We start from the raw sequence: 23,178 nt of genomic DNA, 5'->3' as shown, positions 1-23,178 counted from the left end.
GGGGGGGGCACAAGGCCTGGGCCACCTGAGAGAAAAGATAGCATCCACAGAGCCTGCTTTAAGGTGGGAAAAAGCCAGCCGCAGCCGAGAGGCTCCAGACAGCTCTGCCCACTCTGGGCTCATCACTTGCCATCTGTTTGCCTTAACCTGCGGGAGAAGGAAGTGGCACCCATGCCAGCCTCCCTGCCCAGAAAGCCCCAGGGGCAGTACAGACGGGGGGGGGGGGGGTGGGGGGGGGGGCACCAAAGAGCTGGGCGTGCCTGGATGCTGACTAGGATGGGGACATTTTTCTTGGCCCCGAAGCAAAATTGGCCTGTTGGCCCCTTCCCAGCAGTGACCCTCCACGAGGCAGGCCCAGGGCTCCGTGCCATATTAAAACATCCCTATTTCCTTCAGCAGATCTTTAACCAAAAAAAAAGAGAGAGAGATGCTTCTAGTGGTGGAAAGAGCTCTGGTTTCAGAATCTGCAGACCTGAGTTCGAATCCCACCTCCGACACCTTCTCCATGTGCAACCTTGGACAAAACAGTTGCTTTAGCTTCCCCACCTGGAATATTATTCCCGTTTTACATGTGAAGAAACAGGCTCCCACATACGCAGTGCCGCCCCAACATTCACCAGCTAGTACATGACTAAGGCAGAATTTGAACTCAGGTCTTCCTGACTCCAAGTCCGGTGGTCCTGGATGCTGACCACTTGTAGCATGAGCAGCTCACGAGGCCAGGCCTCTCTCTCTGCTCCGGCCACACACCCCAGAGTAGCGTTAGGAGTCAGGGCAGCCGAGGTGGCTCGGTGGATGAGCCCTGGGTGTGGAGTTCAAATCAGGCTGCAGTAGACAGGGTTAGTATAAGCAGGCTAGCCCTCAAAGCGCCCTCCCCGTGTCCCCAAAGGGCATCGACCCCGGACGGGGCATCCCTAGTTCCATACCACTGGGGGGATTTCAAGCTGGGAAGGGCCCTTTCTACAGGTGAGAAAATGGAGCCCGAGGGACACGGCGGCGGGGCTGGGGTCTCCTGAGGGGGCTGCCGTAGGACACAGTGAGTTCCCCGTCCACCGTGGTATTCCAGCAGCACATCGGCGGGAGTGCCATTGAGGGGACGTCTCTGAAGGCACGCGGGCTCTGCAGCTGGCGTTCGGGGGGGAGCCTGGAACAGGCCGACGGGAGCCACCGGTGCCAGGGCTTTCCCGTGGCCCTTTGGATCAGAGCCGCAGGGCCCCCGGGGGGCTTCTCTTCCTGCCGTGCCCCAGAAGTGCCGGAGCCCTCCCAGTGACTCCCAAATGGGCTTGGCCCCAGCCTGGGGAGTTTCCCAGAATTCAGAGGGAAGGGAGTGGTTGTCCTTATCTTTTCCTGATCTTAATAAAGGACATGACTGGGGCGGCTGGGTGGAGACCAGGCCCAGAGACGGGAGGTCCGGGGTGCCCGTCTGGCCTCAGACCCTGGCCAAGTCACTGGACCCCCATGGCCTAGCCCCTACCACCCTTCTGCCTTGGAACCAGTGTGAGGTGAGGGCTTAAAAAGACATGGCTGGAAGACTAAAAGGGGGCAGGTTCCAGCCTGGCCTCAGACCCGTCCTCGCCCAGTGACCCTGGGCAAGTCACTTTTCTCCCTGGTCTAGCCCTGACCGCTCCTCTGCTGTGGAACCAATACTTCGTGACACTAAGACAGAAGGTCAGAGTTAAAAATAAAAAAGCTTTCTTAGGGGGTGAGCTCCCCGTCACCTTGGATCCAAGACACAACACGGACCGGAGATAAAAAAGGAAGAAAGGAAGAAGGGAGAAGAGAAAGGAGGCCAGCCAAGTAAGCCCTTAGAGAGCCCCCAGGGCCTAGCTTGGAGCTGCCCACCCCAAAGACCCTCCGGCTCGTGCCTCAGCTGCTGCCTGGTTTAAAGGGCAGAAAGACTTGCCCACCCCGGAAAGCAGACCCACGGGGGTCCCTCCAGCCCAGAAGAGAGGCGCTGGCCGGCGCCCAAGGCCAGCCTCACCCAGCCCCGGGCCGCTGCAGAGACCAAAGTCCTGAGCTCTAGCCTGAGGGCCATAAGGGAAAGGCGGCCCTGTGCTCCTTCCCTCTCCAGAGACCCCTTCAGTAACAGCCCTAGCGGCAGGGCAACGGCTAGAGGCGGAGACTCTGGATTCAAATCCTGCCCCTGAACAAGGCTCCCTTTCTGCGCCCTGGCTGTGCGCCAAGAGAAGCCCCTGCCCAGACCCTCGGGAGAGGGCAGAGGCTGCCCCCCTCACAGCCACCAAGACTGAAGTCAGGGCGCGCGCGCGGCTCCCTCCAGCTGCGAAGGAGCTTGTTTGCGAGACTCACCCTCGGCATCCTCTCGCCGGCTCCCCCTCCTCCCATCTGCGGCTTTGAGCCCAGCGCCTCGGCCTCCCCGAGCCGGCCTCTGACCCCCAGCTCCCAGGGAGAGGCAGTCCAAAGGGCGAGAGGCGGCAGGAACCCGGGACCTGGGGCTTGGGGGAGCCGACAGGGCCCCACAGGGCATGTGCTGTGGGATGTGGCTTCAGGCACGGAGGCAGGAGGAGGAGAAGGCCCAGACGACACCAGACACAGATCCAGAACTGAAGGAGGGCAAAGAGCAGCAGATGTGTTGGGGAGAAAGCCTCCAGGCCATCTGGGGAGGCGGAGAGGGTTCTGGGCTGGAGTCGTGAGCCCGAGTTCAAATCCCGGCCCTGCCATTTACGACTCACGTCCGTCACCTCTGAACCCCGCTTCCTCTCGACGGAGAGGCCCCCCCAAGGGGCGACCGGGCGGTCCAAGCAAGACACAAGCCTCCTCTCTGCCCTGCCAGCCTCCCGGAGCTCTCAGCCCCTTTCAGGGGTCCCATTTCCCACGAGTGGGGCTGTCCCAAGGCCTCGACTTTCCGTCATGTGCCAGCAATGGCCAAGAATGACCGGAAGCATCCCGCTGCAGAGGCGAGGGAGGGGCCCGGAAGCCTCCAAGAGACGGCCTGCTTCTGGGGAGAAAACACTTGGTAGCGAAGCGGCCCGACACAACGTAGCCAGATAGTTGCCCGAAGAGTCTTTGTAGCCCTGGGAGGACACAGACAGCACCGCCATCTTCCCTGAGAAACAGCCCCACAGGGCGGGCACAGGCCAGGCTGTCGGCCCGGGATGGGTAGGGTCGGGGCGGCTGGGAGGGCAGCAACCTGGACTCGGGAAAACCCAGGTTCGAATCAGGTTGGCCGAGGGGCCCTGGGCGAGTCACTGAATGTCTGAGGCTGTGTCCTCATCTGTAAAATGGGGATGATAACACCAGTGCCGGCACGCACGGCTCAAGCGAGGAAACACGGGCAGCCTGGCTCACCGGAAAGCATGACATGAATGCGAGTCCTGGGATGAAGGAGGAGGGCGCGCCAGGAGGCCTGCAGATGAGTCCTGAAGGGCCTCTTTCTTTGAGGGGACAGCCCCATCTCCCCACAGCAAAATGCCAAAGCCACTTGACGGACGGGGATGACGAAAACCACCAAGGTGGGGGGACGACGTTCTAGACCTAGCCCGAAGGAGAGCGCCGAGGGCCAAGAAGAAGCAGATGGAAACCCCTCCCTTCTGTCTTGGAGTAGATGTCAAGTATTTGTTCTAAGGCAGAAGAGAGGTCAGGGCCTGGCAACTGGGGTTATGTGACTTGCCCAGGGTCACCCAGCCAGGAAGTGTCTGAGGCCAGATTTGAACTCAGGACCTCCCATCTCTAAGCCTGGCACTCTATCCACTGAATCACTTAGCTGCTCCCTAGCCATGTATTTTTTAAAAACTTAGTCTACTAAGAACTTCTTTCTGCCTCAGTTTCCTCATTTGTTTAATGAGGATAGCTTGCTGGGGAGCGAGATTGTGCCAGTACTAATTGTTCAGGTCCTCCTGGCCATGGAAGTCCCTCTCTCGAATTCCAGTGGCTCCCTTCTGCCTTTTTGATCCCAAATTATCTTTCCAGCTTGGTCCACTGCTCCAGCTCCGCCGGCCTTCTCTGTTCCTCATCTAAGGCCCTGGATTCTCCAGCATCTCGTGCCTGGGCCCCAGCACCCTCACTGCCTGTCATGCATGCCCTCCTCATTTCTGCCTACAATCCTTCACTCTCTTCCAGCCTCCACTAGAGTGCCACATCCCTCCACGGTAGGCCCCATCCCCTTCACACTTTCCACACCCTTAAATTGGGCTCGACAAGTAGAGGGCCAGGGCAGGACACTGGGTGGGAGCACTGGAACCTTCCGACAGAATGGTTCTGTACAACGGTAAAAGCCCACGATTGGGAAATACGGTTATGTCCAACACATGCCACTGAAAACCCAAAGGAGCTAGTTGGGGGGCGGAGAACTCCCAGTTCACAACATCTCATTATTTAAAGGAGGAGAACACTTTTCAAGAGGAAACAAATGGAAACCCTTGACAAATGCTCAGCCTTCCAAATCAGCTGAGGATGCCTTCCTGACCTATTCCTACCACATGTATGGATGGCCCGGGCTCATTCTGCAGAGTTTCAGTTTCCTCCTCTGTAAAATGAAGTGTTCTACTAGATTCTGGTCCTTCGAACTTTAGCTCATGACAGGGGAATGTAAACACCTCAGAGGTACCCTCTCACGCCTATCGAGCGAGAAAAGAAGATTCAAACCAAGCCAGCGATGTTAGGGAGAACCAGGGACACTGGTTCACTGCTGGCAGCATTGCAAAATTGTAAAAATCCCTTCTGAAGAACAATCTGGCAGGATAAAGTAAAACAAGAAGTTACAAAACTGATCAGACTTTTTGGCCCAGTAAACCCATTACTAAGAATATACCAAGGAAAGAGTTTTCAGAAACCAGCAAACCTCCCCACCTCCCCAGTACCCCAAAGAGAACTAACTGTTCAAAGATTTTCCCAGAAGCAGCATTTGTAACTGTAAAATAGCCACCCAAGGAAAAGGGGAATGATGATGTTCATCATTGTGCATGAAGGCATCAGAATACCACAATGAATTTAAATACAGATGTGAGGAGCATGGAGAAATCAAAAAAGACTTGTGAAAAAATGCCAAACTGTGGTATCCGATGGGGATGGAGTATTACTGTGCTGGAAGAAGCGAAGTGGAGGGATTCCATGCGAACTGGGACGACCTCCAGGAATGGATGCAGAGTGAAAGGAGCAGAACCAGGAGAACATTGTACACAGAGACGATACATTGTGGCACGATCGAATGTAACTGACCCTGCTACTAGTAACAATGCAAGGATCCAGGACAACACAGAGAGACAGTATGAGAAAGACTGTATCTACATCCCGAGGAAGAACTGTGGGAGCAGAACCGCAGAAGAAAAACATCTGATTGATTAAGTGGTTTGATGGTGATATGATGGGGGAAGCAGACTCTAAACTCTAGTACAATATCAATAATATGGAAATAAGTCTTGATCAATGACACATGTAAAACCCAGTGGAATTGTGTGTCAGCTCTGGGAGTAGGGAGGGAAAGAGCATCATTCATGTAAACATGGAAAAATAGTGTAAATTAATTCAAAAACATTTAAAAATAAATAAAATGCCAAATAAAAAAAGCCAATCAAGAAGACCAAAGTCCCCAAGAACTCTGGCCACTAGTGAGGAATGAAGAACTCTCCCAAGTGGAGACAAAGGGAGGGGCCGGAAAGTTAGAATGATATCTTTGAGTTGAATCTAATGAACTCAAGGGTAAGTAGGTATTGAGGAAGTTTGATTATCAATGTTGATAGAATTGGTTTTGTCAAGGCATTTCTAGATTTAAAATTTTTTAACCCTTCCTTCCATTGTAGAATAAAGACTGCATACTGGTTCCAAGACAAGGGCTTGGCAAGCTAAGGGCTAGGCAATGGGGGTTGAGTATGACTAGCCCAGAGCCACATAATCAGGAAGTGTCTGAGGCCAGATTTGAACCCAGGACCTCCGATCCCTAAGCCTGGCTCTCTATCCACTGAGCTCCTTTGCTGCCCACTCCTTAAACCTGTTGTTGGGAGGACAATACAATTTTTCAATAAACACAAATCTTACAGTTGTGACAACCATAACATTGTGTGCCAGAGTACTTCACAGAGTTGCTCAACACATATTTATCACTGGGAGAAAAATACAAAAGCAAAGCACCGTGCCCTCAGGGAGCTCCCCCTGATGCCAGGGATCTGGGGTGGGCAGCACTAGGTAGGAATGCCTCATCTTTACACCCTGGGGAAAGCGGGGGGGCACAGGATGGCTCTTCCCATATCCCAGGGGGAAGTGATCTGCACAAAGTCATAAAGTAGGCAGAGCCATAACCTCTCATTGGGCAAATGACTCCTAGCTCCATCCCAGCTACCTTCCTTCACTCTGCTTCCTCAGGGAAGAGATCTATGACTCAGCAGGGCGGCATGGCAGAAAGCTCCAGGCCCAGCTCTGCCACTGCCTGGCTTCCGCCCCCAAGGTGTAGTGGCGAGAATGCTGGCCTTGGGTTCTAGAGAGCCTCAAGCAAATCCAGTGCTGATACTCATGCCCAGGGAGGCGTCAGGCAGCCCACTTCCTCCTCTGGCCCCGTTTCCCCAGCTCCAAGACCCCCTTGGGCTCCTGGCTTTCACACCCACAAGGTGGTGTTCCATTGTGTCCCAGCTAGGACAGAGAACCAGGGGCATCAGATCAGGGAGCAAAAGCTAACTGGCTCTTCAGAGCTCATCTAGCTAGGCTGTCTGGGAGTCCAAGAGACCAAACATTTTTTTCTTAACAATACTAAGACATCTTGATTTCTTTTCTTTTTTTTTAAGACCCTTACCCTCCATCTTAGAATCAATACTGTATACTGGTTCTAAGGCAGAAGAGTGAGCAGGGATAGGTAATGGAGGTTAAGTGACTTGCCCTGGGTCACACAGCTGGGAAGTGTCTGAGGCCAGATTGGAACCCAGGACCTCCCGTCTGTAAATGTAGAAATTTTAGGCTTCTGGGAGAGGTTATAATATTGTAATGGCTAAAATTGTGGCTACAGGATATATGTAATATTGAACAATGGCCGCCAAGGAATTTACTTATGAAATTCCTAAAATGAAACACTCAAGTCAGAATGGAGTTTATGGAGGTTTAATCACAATGGGAGTAGGGAAAGGAGAGGGAGAGAAGGAGAGAGGAGAAAAGGGAAAGGGGCTACTCAACCTCTGACCAAGGCAGAGGGAGTTTTAGGCCCAAAGGCCCAGGTGGAAAGAATCAGTCCTTAATTCACGTGACCGATCTGAAGGAAAGCTGTCTGCGGGCATCCTCCCTCTCCCAGCTCCTAACACCAACTCCCGTCTAGCTCTCTCCACAGGAAGTGAGCGAATTCCAGAGGCTGTTCCCTACCTCACTTCCTGTGTCTCACAAATCCAATGGTTGGCTCTAGCTTGGCTTAGGACAGCCCAGGTGGGCAGTTAGTTATTTCTGATTTGTCATTGACTAGCACATGCCCGTGTAGTGTGGGTGTGCACAATTTTTGGGTGCTAGACCAAGATGGAGACTTTTAAAATTCACACGTCTCTAGATCTGGCTCTCCATCCACTGAGCCATCCAGCTGCCCCCGACATCTTCATTTCTAAATAATCCAGACCTGAGAGCTATGACCCACATAAACAGAAGCTCTCTGAGGACAGGTCACCATCACTTTCAGAGGGTAAAGGAGTCCTGAGACCTAAACTTTGAGAACTGAATTCTCATCCAGTCCCCTCCTTTGACAGATGAGGAAACTGAGGCCTGTGTACCAGGCATCCTGGGTAGGATTTAAACCAAGATCTTTAAAGCTAGCTTCTTCTAAGGCCTGAAGGTTCTGAGAGGCCAAGCCTACATTAGTTAGCAACCAATTATAACAGACATCTGTATATCAGCTTCCTGTCCTGCCTAGCTCTTTTCTCTGTCTCTCCTCTGCTGTGTGCTGGGTTCCTCAGGGCTTCCTCTCCACCTGGTTCCCAGTTCCTCCTTCCTGGCCTTGGGAAGGGACATCCACAATCCTCAGACTTCCTACCTCTGGGTTCTCTCCATCCCTTACTTCTCCTTCCAGAGCCTGAGACTACTGAAGGGAGAGGAGAGGAAATCCTTGGGGTGGGCGGGACAGCGGAGTCTTGGAGTGAGGAAGGTGGCCACCACACTCACTAACATCCTACAATTATCTTATTTGTGTGAGGGAAGACTCGAGGCTCTGGCCTTGGCCATCTTCATCACGTTTGCTGAAATATAACGTAGACCCAAGAGACAGACAGACACGGGGAGATAGGAGACAGAGATGGGAGAGATGGAGACAAAGGGAGACACACAAAGGGTGACACGTGGGAGGGGGGATGGTTTGCCCCCTAGAGAGTCCATAAACCCCCTACTTCCCTACTAGAGCTGTTTCTAGGCCTTATTCACAGGAATAAGGCTCTCAGAAAGTCGCTGCAACTAAGGTTACAGCTTTGGGGCCAGTAAAAATCCCACAAAAGCAGTTTTTCAGTAAAACAGTTAAAACTGAAGAAGGAAAAGTACCACTGAAACCCAGAACTTGAAGTCAAAAGGTCTGGGTTTGAGTTCTGTTTGTCATTTAACTCCCAGTCCACCCCTAGCCAAGGCCCATTCCTCAGTTTTCCTATCTGTAAAGTAAGCAGAAGGGCTAGATTACTCTAAGGTCATAAAATCAAAGATTTAGATGATAAGAATCCAATCAAATCAAGAAACAAAAACATTTTGGCTTTAGGTAAACCATCTGGAATGCTGGAGATGGGAGAATGAACATTTCCAGTCCTTTGCACTAGGCAGAGCCCACCTGGAAGGACTCCTCGAGGCAGTCAATCAGAGGGTTAAGCCCCAGAGAATCTACAGGGGAGACATTTCAAAGAAGCATCTGGAGTTACTAGAAAGGAGCTCTGGCAACTAGAGGAACTACTCAAAAGGGGAATGGGCCACTTCAACAGGGAATGAGGCCCCCATTGGTGAGGTCACCAAGCAAAGGACTGGTTGGCAGTGCCCTAACGGGTGATGGGCTGGCCTCTCAGATCCTGTGAAAAATCTGGGTTTGAGTTCAAGTCCCTGCTTCGTTTCTTGAAACCTCAGTTTCTTGTTTGGCAGAAATGGGAACATTTGGGTAGATTTAGTTAAAGCACAGACACAAGAACGATACAATGATAGGATGGGATGATGCTACAATAATGACGAGGAGGAAGGAGAGGAAGACAGAACTGACTTTCTCTACAGAGACTCTCATAGTGAAAAAGGAAAGGACAGATGCTATGCTATGATCTTCCAACTCTAGACTCTGAGAGATGAGCTCAGGTGGACCCCAAGCAGCTGCCTAGTTCTACCTGAATGATGAGCTATGGGAGCCGTGTGCCATCACTGTGGCCCTGGTCTTCCCACCTGGCATACTTGCCTTTGCACTGGCCATCCCCCAGACTATTTCCTCCTCATCTCCGCAGCCCAGGATCCCCAGCTTTCTTCGAGATTCAGCTCAGGTGCTCCCCTGGAGAAGGGTGGCCTCCCCGAGCAGCCGGCCCCCTGCCCGGTCTGAGGTTCTCTTTACCTGGGATGCACCTTTTTACACATGCCCATAGTCTCCCCTGGCAGGGCCTGCCACCCAGAGGCTGAATGAAATGCTTCCTGGTTCTCCACCTACATGTTCCACAGAGTACACTGAGTAGAGGGGAGAATGTCCCAGGGCAAGGGAGATGGCTGCCCCCCAGGAGTTTGGATTCGAAGCTGCTTTCAGGAGCCCCAGAATAAACTGCTGGAAAAGAAATACAAATCAACAAAAGAGTAGTGCTCTGGGGCAGCAGGGTGACTCGGCATTAGGGAGCCGGGCCTGGAGACCAGAGGTCCTGGGTTCCAATCTGGCCTCTGACCCATCCTAGCTAGCCTGGTGACCCTGGGCATGTCACTTGTCCCCATTGCCTAATCCTTACCTCTCTTCTGCCTTGGAATCGATGGATTCTAAGACTCAACTAGAAGGTCAGGGGTAAAGAGAACCTTCCCCTTTAACGAAGTCTCTTCTTCACTCCAGTTTCCCCTCCTTGGCCGCTTTGGCCTCCAGAAAATCTGCTTTGTACAAGGTGTTTGCAGGTTGTCTCCCCCTCAGACTGGAAGCCCCTTGAGGAAAGGCACTAGCTTGGCCCAGAGCCAGGGCCCTAGGATACTCCTAATAAATGTTGATTGATTGATTCACCCTAAACATCCGGCTTCAGAGACAGAGGGCTTCCAGGTTCATTTGTTTACAATGGCCCATTTCTCCAGCCCCAGATTTAGGTCCCTCCCACCCACCAAGTGGGCCAGCCAGTGCTTGGATTATTATTCCCATTTTACGAGGGGAAACTGAGGCCCCCAAAACAGGAAGTGATCAGACCAAGGTCAGACAGCCAGGACCAGGCAGGGGATTGGAATTCAGGTCCTCTCCACTCTAAATCCTCCAGATCTACAAGATCTGTTCGTAGCCTCCCAGTAAAAATGGCGTTGCGGAGCGGGAGGGATGGCCCTAACTTGTGGGGGGCGCCCTGGCGCTCTAGGACGGTCCCAGGTTCTTCCCTTTCTCTAGTCCCAAGTCCATACCCCAACCCCCACGCACCAGGCCTCGATCACCGGACTCGAGTGCTGCCGGAGGCCGAGGAGGGCAGCCCCTGGTCGGCCCCGGCCCCGGCCCCGGCCCCGGCCCAAGCCGCCACCGCGGGCCTCCGCCAGGGCTCCAGAGCTCCAACAGGGATGGGGGACGGCAGAAGGAAGGCAGGGCCGCGCGGGGAGGGGGAGGGGCCAAGGATGTCTCCATCGATCCCTCCCCGCGCTGGGCCGGGGATCCTGAGGGCCCTCCCTTCCCCCAGCGGGCCTTAGCTACAGTTTACAAATCACAGTTTGTTAAGGGGCCCCGAGCAGCGCCCCAAGTTTCGTAGGGAGTCCGAGCCCCACCTCCACCCCTCTGGATCGGCGATAACTTGAAAACTTCTCGGCCATTGGGGGGGGGGGAGAAAGCGGAGGAAGAGGCCAATCCCACCCTACCCGCGCCCCGATCCGCGCAGCCTGGCTCCTTCCCAGGCTCGAGGACCCTCGCCGCCCCCCCCCTCCGCCACCCGCCGGCCCCCTCCCCGCGGGACTGAGTCAGAAAATGGCCCTGGGACTCACCTGGGGTGGCCTGGCGGAGCGCTCCGGCACGGCTAGAGGGGGGAGCCAGGACGGCGGCGGCGGTGGGGTCGGAGCGGGTGGGGACAGCGGTCATACTCCGGGGGAGCGCGGCTTCATGGGCGAAGCGGGCATAGCGCTACCGCACCCGCGGCCCAGGAGGCTCGGTCCATGTGGGCGCTCAGGTCGTCACTTTCATTGCCGCGGCTCCCTCCTCCCCCCGTGTGTGCGTGTGTGCGTGCGTGTGTGCGTGTCCCTCTCTCCTCCCTCTCGCCGTCTCGGTCAGAGCTGCCCCAACTGGAGAAAATGCTTCCCTGCAGGTCCTTCCTGCGCCCTGGGGGGCCTGGCCAGCCTCAAGCCAGCTTCGGGCCAGCCCCCTCCCCGGGGATGGGCGAAGGGCCGAGGCCGCCGCCTTTGCCCAGGCTTGGGCTGCTGGGGCCGGGGGAGGCCCGGCGGAGATGTCCAAGCCTGCTCCCGCGACATTTCTTTTTATAATGTCAGGAGGGCCCGCTCCCCTGGGCAGCCTTCTCCACAAGCCGGAAGTGGACTGGCTCTTCCCAGGCCCGAGCCTCGGACCCCTCCCGGGAGCCGCAAAGGAAATGGGAGATTGGAGAGGGGAGCGGGGGTCCGGGGGAGGGGGAGGGGGAGGCGGCGGCGGCGGCAGCGCCAACATGTTCCCGGTCCAAGGCCCCAGCGCTGAGCAGCCCAGGGCTTCGGCCTAGAGCTCCTTTGCCGTTACCCCCTTTTACGGGGGAGGGAGCACGCGGGCTGACCTGACGGGTGTATTTCGTTCCATTCCAAAACACCTGTTAGGTCCCAGTTAGGACCAGCACCGGGTGGAGTGGGGGCGGGGCTCCCCTCCTGCTCCGTTGCTAGGGCAGCGCGGCCCTTCACTTCCCCCCCTCCCCCAGGCCTGCGGGAATGGGAGCAGCCTTTCCGGAAAGGCTTCCGGGCCCAGTTGGGCCTCTCGCTGTGCCACTGGAGCCCCCCACAGGCTTCTGAAGCCCCAAAGAAGAAGAAAGCTGCCTGTGCCAGGCTGGATGGTGAAACAGTGATGGGGGGGGGGGGGGGGGTTCTATTCCATAGGGAGGATTGCTTCAGGGCAAGCAACGGCAACAGGAGCCATTTCAGGGGAAACTGAGGAAAACTTGGCTTAACTAGGACCGAGGGAAGGGATATCCTCACCAAGACAGTCTTAAGAACCCTGCAATTCCAGAGGTCCTGGGAGGAAAAGGGGCGGGGTGGGACCCAAGACCTAGGCTGGCTGTTTGCTCCAGGGGCTTTCCTTTTTTTTTTTTTAATAAGGGGGAGGGGGAGGAAGGGGATTTTTGTTCATCCCCCAAAATTCCGAGTAAAAACCAACCCAACCTGCAGATTAGAGAAGAGAAGGAAAGAAGTCTGGGGCGAGCGAGGTTTGGAAGGAGCAAAGAGGCCTCACGTGTCCTCATTTCTGTCCACAGAAAAGCAGGATGCCCCAAACTCGGGCTCTAGCGGGTGGGTGACAGTGGCCCCCCTTTTCTGGAGGGACAGGGAAGCTGAGAATCAATTTCTTTTGTTAAAATATGGACTAGACATATATAGTTTCACTGCAGGATCAATTAGTTGCAAGGCTCTGAAGAAATGGCCTCCCCACTCTGGGGCACTGGTATTCTTCTGGGAAGACACATACACTTCCTAGCCCTGTGACCCTGGGCAAGTCACTTCACTGTGTTTGCCTCGCCCTTGCCCTTCTAGCTTAGTTAGACAGGAAGTAAGGTTTAAAAAAAAAATAAACTCAGCACTTACTTATTGCCTGCTGAGTATCAGAGAGTCTGAATAGACAAGAAAGGAAATAATCCCTCTCTCTAGAAGTTCCCAGCATCCACCCTTGGGTTCTGTGGGGCTGGGGAGCTCCTGGTGAGGAACCTTCTCTGAAAGGCATGGGACACAGACAAGTTTAGGGACTTGTCCAGAGTCACTCTGCCAGGAAAGGGAAAGCTTAAACCTAGATGATCCCCAACTCTAGGGTGCCCCAGGGCCCCTCATGCATGCAACTGGGGAGGGGGGGTACATAAAGTGTATTCAAATGAATACCAAGCATTTCTAAGAGACCCATCCTAGAACCTTTATTTATTGAGGGAGGATAACCCTGTCAGGCCATTTTGGGGGTGAGAAAACCAAGTTTCCCTCAGAAAAATGAAGTCACTTGCCCAAGATCACACAGATTCTAAGAAGCTGAGCCAAGAATGGAACTTCAGACTTCTAAAAAGAAAGAAAATTTAAAAAAAAAAAAGCATCAAAAGGCAGCTGGATAGCTCAGTGGGTGGAGAGCCAGGCTCAGAGGTGGGAAGTCCTGGGTTCAGATCTGACCTCAGACACCTGACCCTGGGCAAGTTACTTCTCCCTCAATGCCTAGCCCTTCCCAATCTTCTGCCTTGGAGCCAATCTGCACTACTGATTCTAAGACAGGTCAGGATGGTTGTTTTTTAATCATGCTGAACATCTTCATTACCCCAGTGAGGGGTTTCTTAGCAAAGATCCTGGAGGGGTTCATCCTTTCCTTCTCCAGTGGATTATGGCAAGTAGAGCTTCAATCATTTGCTCAGGGTCACACAGCTAACAAGCGGCTGAGGCTAGATTTGAACTCTGGTCTTCCTGCCTCCAGCCTGGTGCTCTCTCCACGGAGCCATCTAGCTGCACTTAACAGCTAACAAAATAGACATTCTTGTTCTTTTGCTTTAAAAACACAACAAAGCCATTCTGAACTGCTCAAGAAGAGTGCAACAGTTGCAAGAGGCCTGGGCAGATGTAACAGAAAACTTTCACAGTATCAAGCCAACAATGGGGGTCGGGGGAAAATTTTGACAAAAGGATAATTGATTCAACAACATTTTAGAAAGGCCTCACCTTCTGTCTGAGGACTGATACTAAGTGTGGCTGAAGAGCTGTAAGGAAGGGCTGGGCTGGGTGGGGGGAGGGGTGCCCAGCGTCACCCAGCTAGGAAGTGTCTGAGGCCACATTGGAACTCAAGACCTCCTGCACCCAGGCCTGGCCCACTAAGCCACCTAGATGTCTCTCCACCAGTGTTTATTAAGCACTTCGACAAGCCCTGGGAATATAAAGAGGCCAAAATCAAACCACCCCTCCTCTCAGGGAGCTCCCAGGCTCCTAGGCATGTCTCTTTTAAAGCTATCCTGCCAATGCAATGATCCAGGACAATCTGAGGGACTTATGAGAAAGAAGCTCTCCACATCCAGAGGAAGAACTGTGGGAGCGGAAATGCAGAAGAAAAACAAAGGCTTGATCACATGGGTTGATGGGGATATGGCTGGGGATGGAGACTCTAAACAATCACCCTGGTGCAAATCTCAATAATATGGAAATGGGTCTTGATCAATGACACATGTAAACCCCAGTGGAATTGCTCATTGGCAACAGGGTTGGGAGGAGGGGAGGGAAAGATCATGAATTATGTAACCATGGGAAAATATTCAAAATTACTCAATTTAAAAAAATTTCCAAAACTTAATAAATAAATAAATGAAGCTATCCTGCCGATCCGTGTTGCTTTCTGACCTTTCCTCTGTTCATTTAAAAAAATGCTTCCATGATGCTCTTTTCTTTCTTCCAGTCCTTCTCTTCCTCCCACCTCCAGAAACTGAAGAAGGAAAATGGAACACCTTTACCAAATAAGCTGAGCCAAGACAAACCAATTCCTCATCTGCCATGTCCAGGGCTGGATCTCATTCTGCAACCCGTGTCCCCTCCCTCTCTGTGAGGAGGTGGGAGCCAAATTTCCTCAGGGTTTCTCTGGAGTCACACTTGGTTGCTGAACTGCTTAGTTCTATATTTCTGTGAGAGGATGAGCTGTTCTGGTCCTGCTCACTTTACCTTGCATCAGTTCATAGAAATCGTCCCCTGTTTCTTTAAGATCATCCTTTTTTGTCCTTGTTTCCACTGCAGTAATACCATGTTACATCCATACACCATCATATTTGTTCCATCATTTATGCAATGGATGGGCACCCCCTTGGCTCCCAGCTTTTTACTGTAATAACTCACATTTCTATAGCACTTACTCTATGCCCAGTGCCACGGTCAGGGTCCAGCCTCACTGGCGACTTCAGGGTTCCCAACAGGTGGCGAACGATCAGTCAAAATAAATAAAATAAATAACAAATGGAAGACAGCTTAATCATTACCACCATGGGACTGCTTTGCATCTCAAAGCTGCTCCAACATTCCCAGGCCTGGAATTTATTTTTATACCCATTTTCTTGGCATGCAGGTATACAAAATCAAAGAGAGAGAATTGGAAAAGTGATACATTAACTTTTAATAAATCACTTGATTAACATTCTATATTTTTGTGATTACAGACAGAATACAAGATAAATGATTTCGTCATAGGTGGCTTACTAGGGAGTTTGAGTTACTGATTTGTGTAATTGAGTCACTGAGGCATATGGAAGCTTAGTGTACCTGTACTGTATCTGTACGTATTGTATGGGCCTCTATGATTGATTTGTGTGCTGGCTTCATGAGAAAGTTTTGGGTTTGGCCTGTAACTGCGGCTTCGCTGGGAATTATGTACCTAAGTAAAAGTTAATCCATGATAGTCTTTTGGGATTGGGTTTGAGGGTCTGATCTTTTGGTGATGTTTTAGGGAATTAGGGTACATGTGTTTTGCTCTTGCATTATTTCTCTTGAGACTAGGGGGAATAATAATCATGTCAATTCATAGGTGAGGAGCATTGATGAAAGAGGTCATGCAAGGGGAGCTGGGTGGGCAGTCACATCTTGCCAACGACCACTCTGTGATCTCCCTAGCTACCACGCATGACTCTGTCAAGGCATCATGGTCTGATGGCCCCCAGCAGCCCACTACTGTGCCAAGTGCTTTGCAATTATTTCTAATATGATTCTCACAAGAACTCTAGGAGGTAGGGGCAATGATTAACCCCATTTTATAGATGAGTAAATCAAGGCAAATAGAAGTTAAATATTTGCCAAGGGTCACACAGCTTAGTAAGTTTCCAAGGCTGCATTTGAACCAAGGTCTTCCTGATGCCAGGCCAGCCAGGCTTTGTCCACTGTGTCTGAGTTTCTATACAGCTCTCTTTGCAACACACACACACACACACACACACACACACACACACACACACACACACATCCTTTTCTACCTTTGATCTCTTTGGGTTAGAGGCCCATTTTTAGTATTGCTAGCTCAGTCCCAATTTATGGACATTTTGGGACATGATTCCAGATTATTTTCTAGAATAGCCAGCCTAGCTCATAGCTCCACTGTTGCCTTGTCTTCTCTGAGCCCCTCACTCTCCTTCCTTTTCTCCCCTTTGCCAGACTGATAAATGGGTCGTGTAACCTCAGAGTTGTTTTAACTTTTCTCTTTCTGGTTACTTGTGATTTGGACCCTTTATAATTGTTGTGGATATTGCATGTCTTAAATCTTTCGCCAAAGACCCCCATAATTCCTCAGGAAGATCCCCGGTTGGACCCTTGCCCTATCTACTCATAAAGCAATCATATTGACCAAAGCTAGCACATTAAGCACTTTATTTACACAGGTTATCACCCTTGTGACTTTGGTGCATTTCACACAGGAGGAAACTGAGGTTCACCCAGGTAAAGTAACTTGCCCAGGGTTAGACAGCTAGTAAGTGCCTGGAGCCAGGACTGAACTTGGGTCTTCCTGACTCCAGACTCAATGTTCTATCCACTGTGCCACCGGCTGCCTCTAGGAACAAGAAAGAAAATAAGCATGAATCATTGGAATAAGTCGCTTGGATGGCCCTGGGCTCCCTGCCAGGGCATGCTGAGTGTTGACAGAACTGTCCTTATTCTTATCGAAATGCCAGGGGACTTCCCCTTGAGGGGTGATGAATATGGCTGAGGAAAAGGTCTCCTCTTGTGTGCCAGGCTGAGGGCCTCACAAAGAGCTGAAGACATGCCCATTTGTTTGCAGGTATGTTGGCTGGGAAGGTGCCCAAAAGAGGGAGGACCTTCAGAAGCAACTTACAATTCCATCAGATATCAGCATCAACTCTGTGAAGAGATCGTTGGCAGGAAGCAGAAGGAAATTGCAGCCTTTGAGGAAAGGGGATTTTTGCTAGGAGTACCTTCCTCTCCCCAAGGCATGATGGGAACTTGTGGGAGAAGGTATCTACAGGTGCAAGGACTGTGTACAGAGGAGGGGCTTCGGCACCACCTACTTTGCTATTCTGTCTTAATTCAGAGTGCTGATGTTTGCTTTAAGATCGCATCTGTAAAATTGAATGTCCACCAACTCCAAATATTATACTTTATAACATTTATTAATAATCACTTGAAGAAGAAGAAATAAAACAAAATAGAAGCATAAAATCCAATTATCTGACAAAAATAAGACCTCCTGCCTCTCACCTCATCCTCCAGCCACATTCCTGGGAAAGGGGAGAGAAGGCAGACCGACACGGCCCTTCTATCTTCCCATCTGTAGATAGGGCACTGGGATGCTGGGAAAGAGAGGCCCTGAGGAGCAAAATGCTAATTACACACATCCCCAGAAAGCCCTCAAAGGGAGTCTGCGTCACACTTGCCTGCTGTCCTAACTCTGACATCCCCAAATGCCATGCCACGCCGCCACCGCCAAGTAGGGCAGCTCACAGTTCTAACATACTTTGGGGTTCACAAAATGTCTTCTTCCTCCTCAGTGTTCCTGAGAAATCCCCCCGGGGCTTCATTTGGTTCCCATCACCCCCACTTTGGAGGTACTTACCTATGCAGGTGATTCTGGGCCTTAGCCCTGGCCCACTCTGCCGTGTATTCCGGACAAGATGGCGTGTTTGGCACAGAAGTTTATTGTGGTCCTTCTAGCATCTGTGGTTTCTAAATCATTATTATATAATAACTTGCCCACTGATTATCATCATATTGAACGGTAGTGATTTAGCATCCTTCTAGTCTGGCTTTGCTTTTCCCCACAAGTAACCCTGTGCCTCCTCGCCTCTGCTCTTCAGCCTTTGCACTCTCTCTGGCCTCCGGGCCAGAAATGCTCTTCCTTCCTTCATTCCCCTCTGGCCCCATTCAAGATGCAGCTCCAGGGCCTCCTGCCAAAGGACTTTCCAAAGCTGCCCCAAAGCCAGGCTCCCCTGGCTCCAAGAGTACCTCCTGGCCTCTGTGTATACCTTATCGAAACCTATTTTGTATGTAACCATGGGTAATTTGCCCATACCTGGACATTTATAGCGGCCTATGCGTGCTTGCTCGCTCAGAGCACACAATCCTTGAGGCGGGAGCCATTCCGAGTCGGTCCTCGTCCCCCCAGCACCTGGCACACTGCTTAACACGCAGAAGGCGCCGAACAGATGTCTGCTTGTCTCCGACCTGCTGGGGGGAGCTGGTTTTTGGGACTCCCCCAATGATCCATATCCTGCAGGGATCCTGCGCTCGACTTAGGGCTCAAGTCTAGTGGAAACAGTTTACACAAATCTCTCGTCATTCTACAGCCAAGAGGTTTGGGCCAAGAAAGCAGTCTCTGAATCCCCAACAAATGATGGGAGATCCGGATTGCATTCATCGGCATCGACCAAGGAAAGGGCAGCTGCATGGCCCAGTGCAGAGAGAGACCTGATTGCTAGCTAGCTGCCTCTAGGGCTTCTTAGGTATTGGGGTGTAACTGCACTCCTGGCCAAGAGGAGTGGGAGAGGCCCGCCCAAGGGCGCCTGCTCCAGGCATCCAGGGACTCCTGATGCTGTGCTCCCTGCTGCCTATCTGCCTGCACCAGGGCTTCCTCAGGGCGATGGCCAGAGGACATTCCAGAGAAGAGAAAGAGATTCTTTGGAAGGGCGAGCACGGCACAGATGGGAAGTTGGCTCCATGACTGCTGGAACCTTCTGATGGCTCCTGCTTGGAGCTGAGAGCTGCACTCCATCCCAACAAGAGGGGCCAAGTCGGGTCTGTAGGCATCCATACTCCTTGGGATACTGGCCACCGCAGAACTTCTCCAGCCTCGGTTTTCTTGGATAAATGGGGCTGCTGCCTCTTCATGATCGGGGCTGGGCTTTTGTGTAACCTGCACTGGGCAGGGAGGAACTCCACGCTGGCCTTCCAGGGCCTGTGCCGGCGCCAGCACCAGCCACATGTTTTTCCCTTTGCTGTCTGTCCGAGAGGAAGCCTTCCCAAGTGATCTTTGCCTCCTTGCTAAAGCTGCCCTGGAGATTTTCTTTGAGGGAAAAAGGCGAAGACTGGGCTCATTTTCTAGTTCTGTATGTTTTGCCTTTCAATACTGAAGGTGCTTGCTGGCTGGTTTCGCCACCTGGGCCACCCCAGGGCTGGGCTGGGGGAAGGTCCTCTGTGACTGATCTGGGCCCCAAACAAGGGGGCCCATTTAGTCAGACCAGGGACAAAAGCAAATTTGTTCTGCTCTGGGGAAAACACTCACGGGCTTTGTTTTAACTGAGCAGGGAGTGGAGGCAAACTTGAAATACTGGAGACCTGTTGTTGAAAACCCCCACAGGCAGCAGCCCATTTCTGTCTGTCAGTCTTACAGACTATCCTGAATCCACATTTCTGATCAAAATACCCAAGTCAGTCTTCCTGGCACAGAACTTAACTGGTGCCTGGTATTGTGACAAGGAAATCACCTTAAAAGACTGATATATATTAATTTAAGGTCGCCAAGGAATTCAGCTATGTAATTCCTAAATGAAAACTCAAGTCAGCTGCCAACCTTTTATGGAGTTTAATTACAAACAGGAGGAAGAAAGGAATGAGAGAGAGAGAGAGAGAGAGAGAGAGAGAGAGAGAGAGAGAGAGAGAGAGAAAGAGAGAGAAGGGAATAGGGCTTAAATACCCCTTCTGTTTAGGCTGGGCCAAAAGGCCCAAGCCCTTAGATAGCTGAGGCAAAGAAAAGAGATCAGTCCCTATCACTCACGTGACCAAAATGGAGAAACAGTCTCAGGGGCTTCCACCACCAGCTTCCTTCAGAGCAAGCTTCTCAGAGCACAACCTCTCAGAGCAAAACCTCTCCAAACACCTCCCTAGTCCTCAGACCCCTCTATCTTTAAGGAAACCATCCAAGTTCCCTCCCCTCAGTTCTCACATCTACCAATCACTGTCCATGTCTTCCCTGTGCCAATGGTGGCTCTAGCTTAACCCAGGACCACCCAGAGGTCTGTGGCTTTGCACATGTCTGTTGAAGGCCATATTCTCAAATAATTAAATCTTGATCCTTTGCTGCAGCCCTTCCTAAATCCTGTTACCCTGAGTAGGGTGGAGATTGTAAGTTCCAAGACCTGGTTCTGTCATTCCAAGTATCTCTATTATATCAATTCTAAAATCAATCATGACTCAAAGAACTTCCTGTTCTATGCTTAAACATAGGTCAAAGCCCTTTCCATTGTTCAGCAAAAGGTTTCTGTCCTAAAGTAATTTTAAGTAGGGAGGAGAAGGAACCTCCCATGCCAATGGGGTTCACATTCCAATAGAGTTCCCACTATCAGTAGGAAATTCCCTACAAGCATGAAACCTTCCAATGGTGAAATTTCCAACATTCACAAGTCTAAGAAATTTTAAGGTTTACAGTATGTATACAGTAGGTGCTTAATACATGTTTATGAATGGAGTGACTGACTGACAGGAGGGACACAGCATCTAGGCTTACTCAAGCAATCATCTTTCCTGGCCAAAGTTCCAAGAGATCGAGTGGGAGCTAAGGGATCTCTCACCTCATCTTGCAAGAGTTTTTGTAGCCTCATGAGTGACCAGATGAGTGCTTGTCCTAAGGGGAAGGGGCCTGTGTGGACTAAAATGTTTACAGCAGTGCTGATTGTGGTGGCAAAGAACTAGAAACAGGGCGTGTTCCTCGGTTGGGGAACAGCTGAACAAAGTGTGGGACACGACAGTGATGGAATAGTATTGTGTGGGAAGGAATGAGGAACAGGAGGATTTCAGGAGAAGATGGGAAGACTTCCCTGAACAGATGCAGAGTGAGAGAAGCAGAAGCAGGGGGCATCATCCACAGTAACAGCAAACCGTGGAATGACCAAGCATGATAGCCTTCGCCTCTCAGCAATACAGCGATCCAAGACATCGGTGAACACAGAACAACGTCCTCCCCCTCCAGACAAGGAGCTGGTGGAGTCAGAATGCAGATGCAGATGGAGGTTTGTCACTCGCTTACTGGGGGGTTGGCTTGCAGAGGAGTATTCTCTTACAAAAATGAACGCTAGGGAAGCCTGGTTTGCACAGTAACCCAGATGGAATCCCGGCCAGCTCCAGGAGGGGGTGCAAAGGAGGGAGGGAGGGAGGGAGGGAGGGAGGGAGGTTGTGGATCCGAGAACTCGGGAAACCTAGGTAGAAAGTTGTTATTCAAATCCATAACCAAATCAAATAAAAAGGCTCCCAGATCTCAGGCTTGTTTGTGAGCTATGCTGGGTGGGGGTAATCATCTTTCTGGACTTCCACGCTAAGATTGTTGTGAGGGCAGTCTCTGAAGAGCCCCAAGAGGCCCCGAACCCCAACCTGATTAAAAGTCCTCCAGCCTTTGCTCAAAGAGCTCCCCAGGGAGAAGAACCGCTCCCACCCCCAACTTGGGGCGGCTTGTTCCACCATTGGCCAGCTCTCCTTGTTAGGAAGTTTTCCTTTAACTCATACCCTTCCTCTTAGAATCCATACAGAGCATTGGTTCCAAGATAGAAGAGTGGAAAGGGTTAGGCAATTGGAGTCAAGGGACTTGCCCAAGGTCACCCAGCTAAGGAGCCACATTTGAACCCAAGACCTCCCTTCTCTAGGCCTGGCACTCTGGCTACCGAGCCACATAGCTGCTCCTAGAAGTTTTCTTTATACAGAGACTAAATCTGCCATAGGGGACCACAGATTTAGAACGGGGAACACCTTGGAGATCACCTGGTCCAACCCCCTCATTTTCAGAGGGCGAAACTGAGATTCCACCTATCAAAGCTACTAGATGAAAGTTCATTGTTGCCAGTAAATAAAGAGTTTAAGAAACTCTTTGGGGGGAGTTAATGTAACATTGTTACATTGAAACCACACTCACTCATTGGATCATAGAGGACCTTAGCTGAGGAGCATGCAGAATAACCCTTCGTTTATTTTGAACAGCCAAGAAAATGAGGCAGAAACAAAGTGACTTACCCAGGGTCACATCACTTAAATGTGTCTGAGGCAGGATTTGAACCAGGGCCTTCCTTTTTCCACCTGCAAGTACAGGACCCTAGCCAGGACTTAGCAGAGTGCCTGGAGCACAAGGAGCAGTTCAGGATGGATTCTCCATTATGCCACAGATATTAGGCCTCTTCAATTCACCAGGCAGGTGTCTTGTTCCTCATAGACCTCACGAACTACTGCAGGGGCAATGAGGTGGCTCAGTGGGTAGAGCCCCAGGCCTGGAGTTGGAGGACCTGGGTTCGAATTTAGCCTCAGATGCTTCCTGCAACTCTGAGCAAGTCACTTAGTCCTGTTTGCCTAGCCCCTGCCTTTAGTCTTAGGTTGTCATGAGGACAAAGAGGGTTTTTTGATGAAGTATTGTCGTTGAGAAATCGTGAAGTGAGATCCTTTCCTTTTATAGAAGAGGAAACTAAGGCCCATGGGAGAAATAAATGCTTAGGGTGGTCCCAGGCGGGGATTAGCAATGGCTTTGAGCCATTGTTCCGGTCTGCGCTCTGGCCCTGATCTGGATCTGTAGCTGGTTGGCACCGCGGCTAATTCCTGCCCGCTGCCCATCTCCCTCATAAAGCCTGGGCAGCAGGTGCAGCAGAGGATGGGAGCCAGCAGAGTTGCCCAGGCTCCTTGGGATGAGGAAAGGAGCCCAGAGAGCTCCTGTGGGATCCTGTGGAAGATCTCCTGGGAGGCAGGCCTGGAATGGGGGTCCCCACCTCCAAATCTGGGTCCCTCCCAGCCCTCTGATCACATGATGCCCGAGCACCCCGCGCTTGGAGATCGTGAGAAGACGGAGCAGGTCCACCAGGATGGGGAAGGGAGGACCAGGTGAAGGAGCCGGGATGCTTAGCCTGGAGAGGCAGAGGCTGCGGGGGGAGTGGGGGAGACATGAGAGCCGCCTGTAGGGGATCAGTCTTGTTCTGCTTGACTGCAGAGGGTCTGTAAGTAGGGACAATGGGA

General features: G+C 51.7%; 1 protein-coding gene across 1 annotated transcript in view; it reads right to left on the bottom strand.

Annotated features, from left to right (window-relative positions):
• ZC3H7B (zinc finger CCCH-type containing 7B) overlaps positions 1 to 11,781 on the bottom strand; it is a 58,490-nt gene extending 46,709 nt beyond the window's left edge. Inside the window, exon 1 of the mRNA XM_056797423.1 lies at positions 11,062 to 11,781. The gene's annotated coding sequence lies outside the window, so the exon portion shown is untranslated. The remainder of the gene's footprint in view (positions 1 to 11,061) is intronic.
• Between the last annotated feature and the right edge of the window lie 11,397 nt (positions 11,782 to 23,178).

The sequence above is a fragment of the Monodelphis domestica genome, chromosome 5, assembly GCF_027887165.1.
Source record: "Monodelphis domestica isolate mMonDom1 chromosome 5, mMonDom1.pri, whole genome shotgun sequence".
NCBI classification, from domain to species: Eukaryota; Metazoa; Chordata; class Mammalia; order Didelphimorphia; family Didelphidae; genus Monodelphis; species Monodelphis domestica.
Note: the sequence above shows the minus strand (reverse complement) of the source record. Positions and strands in the feature narration are given on the sequence as shown.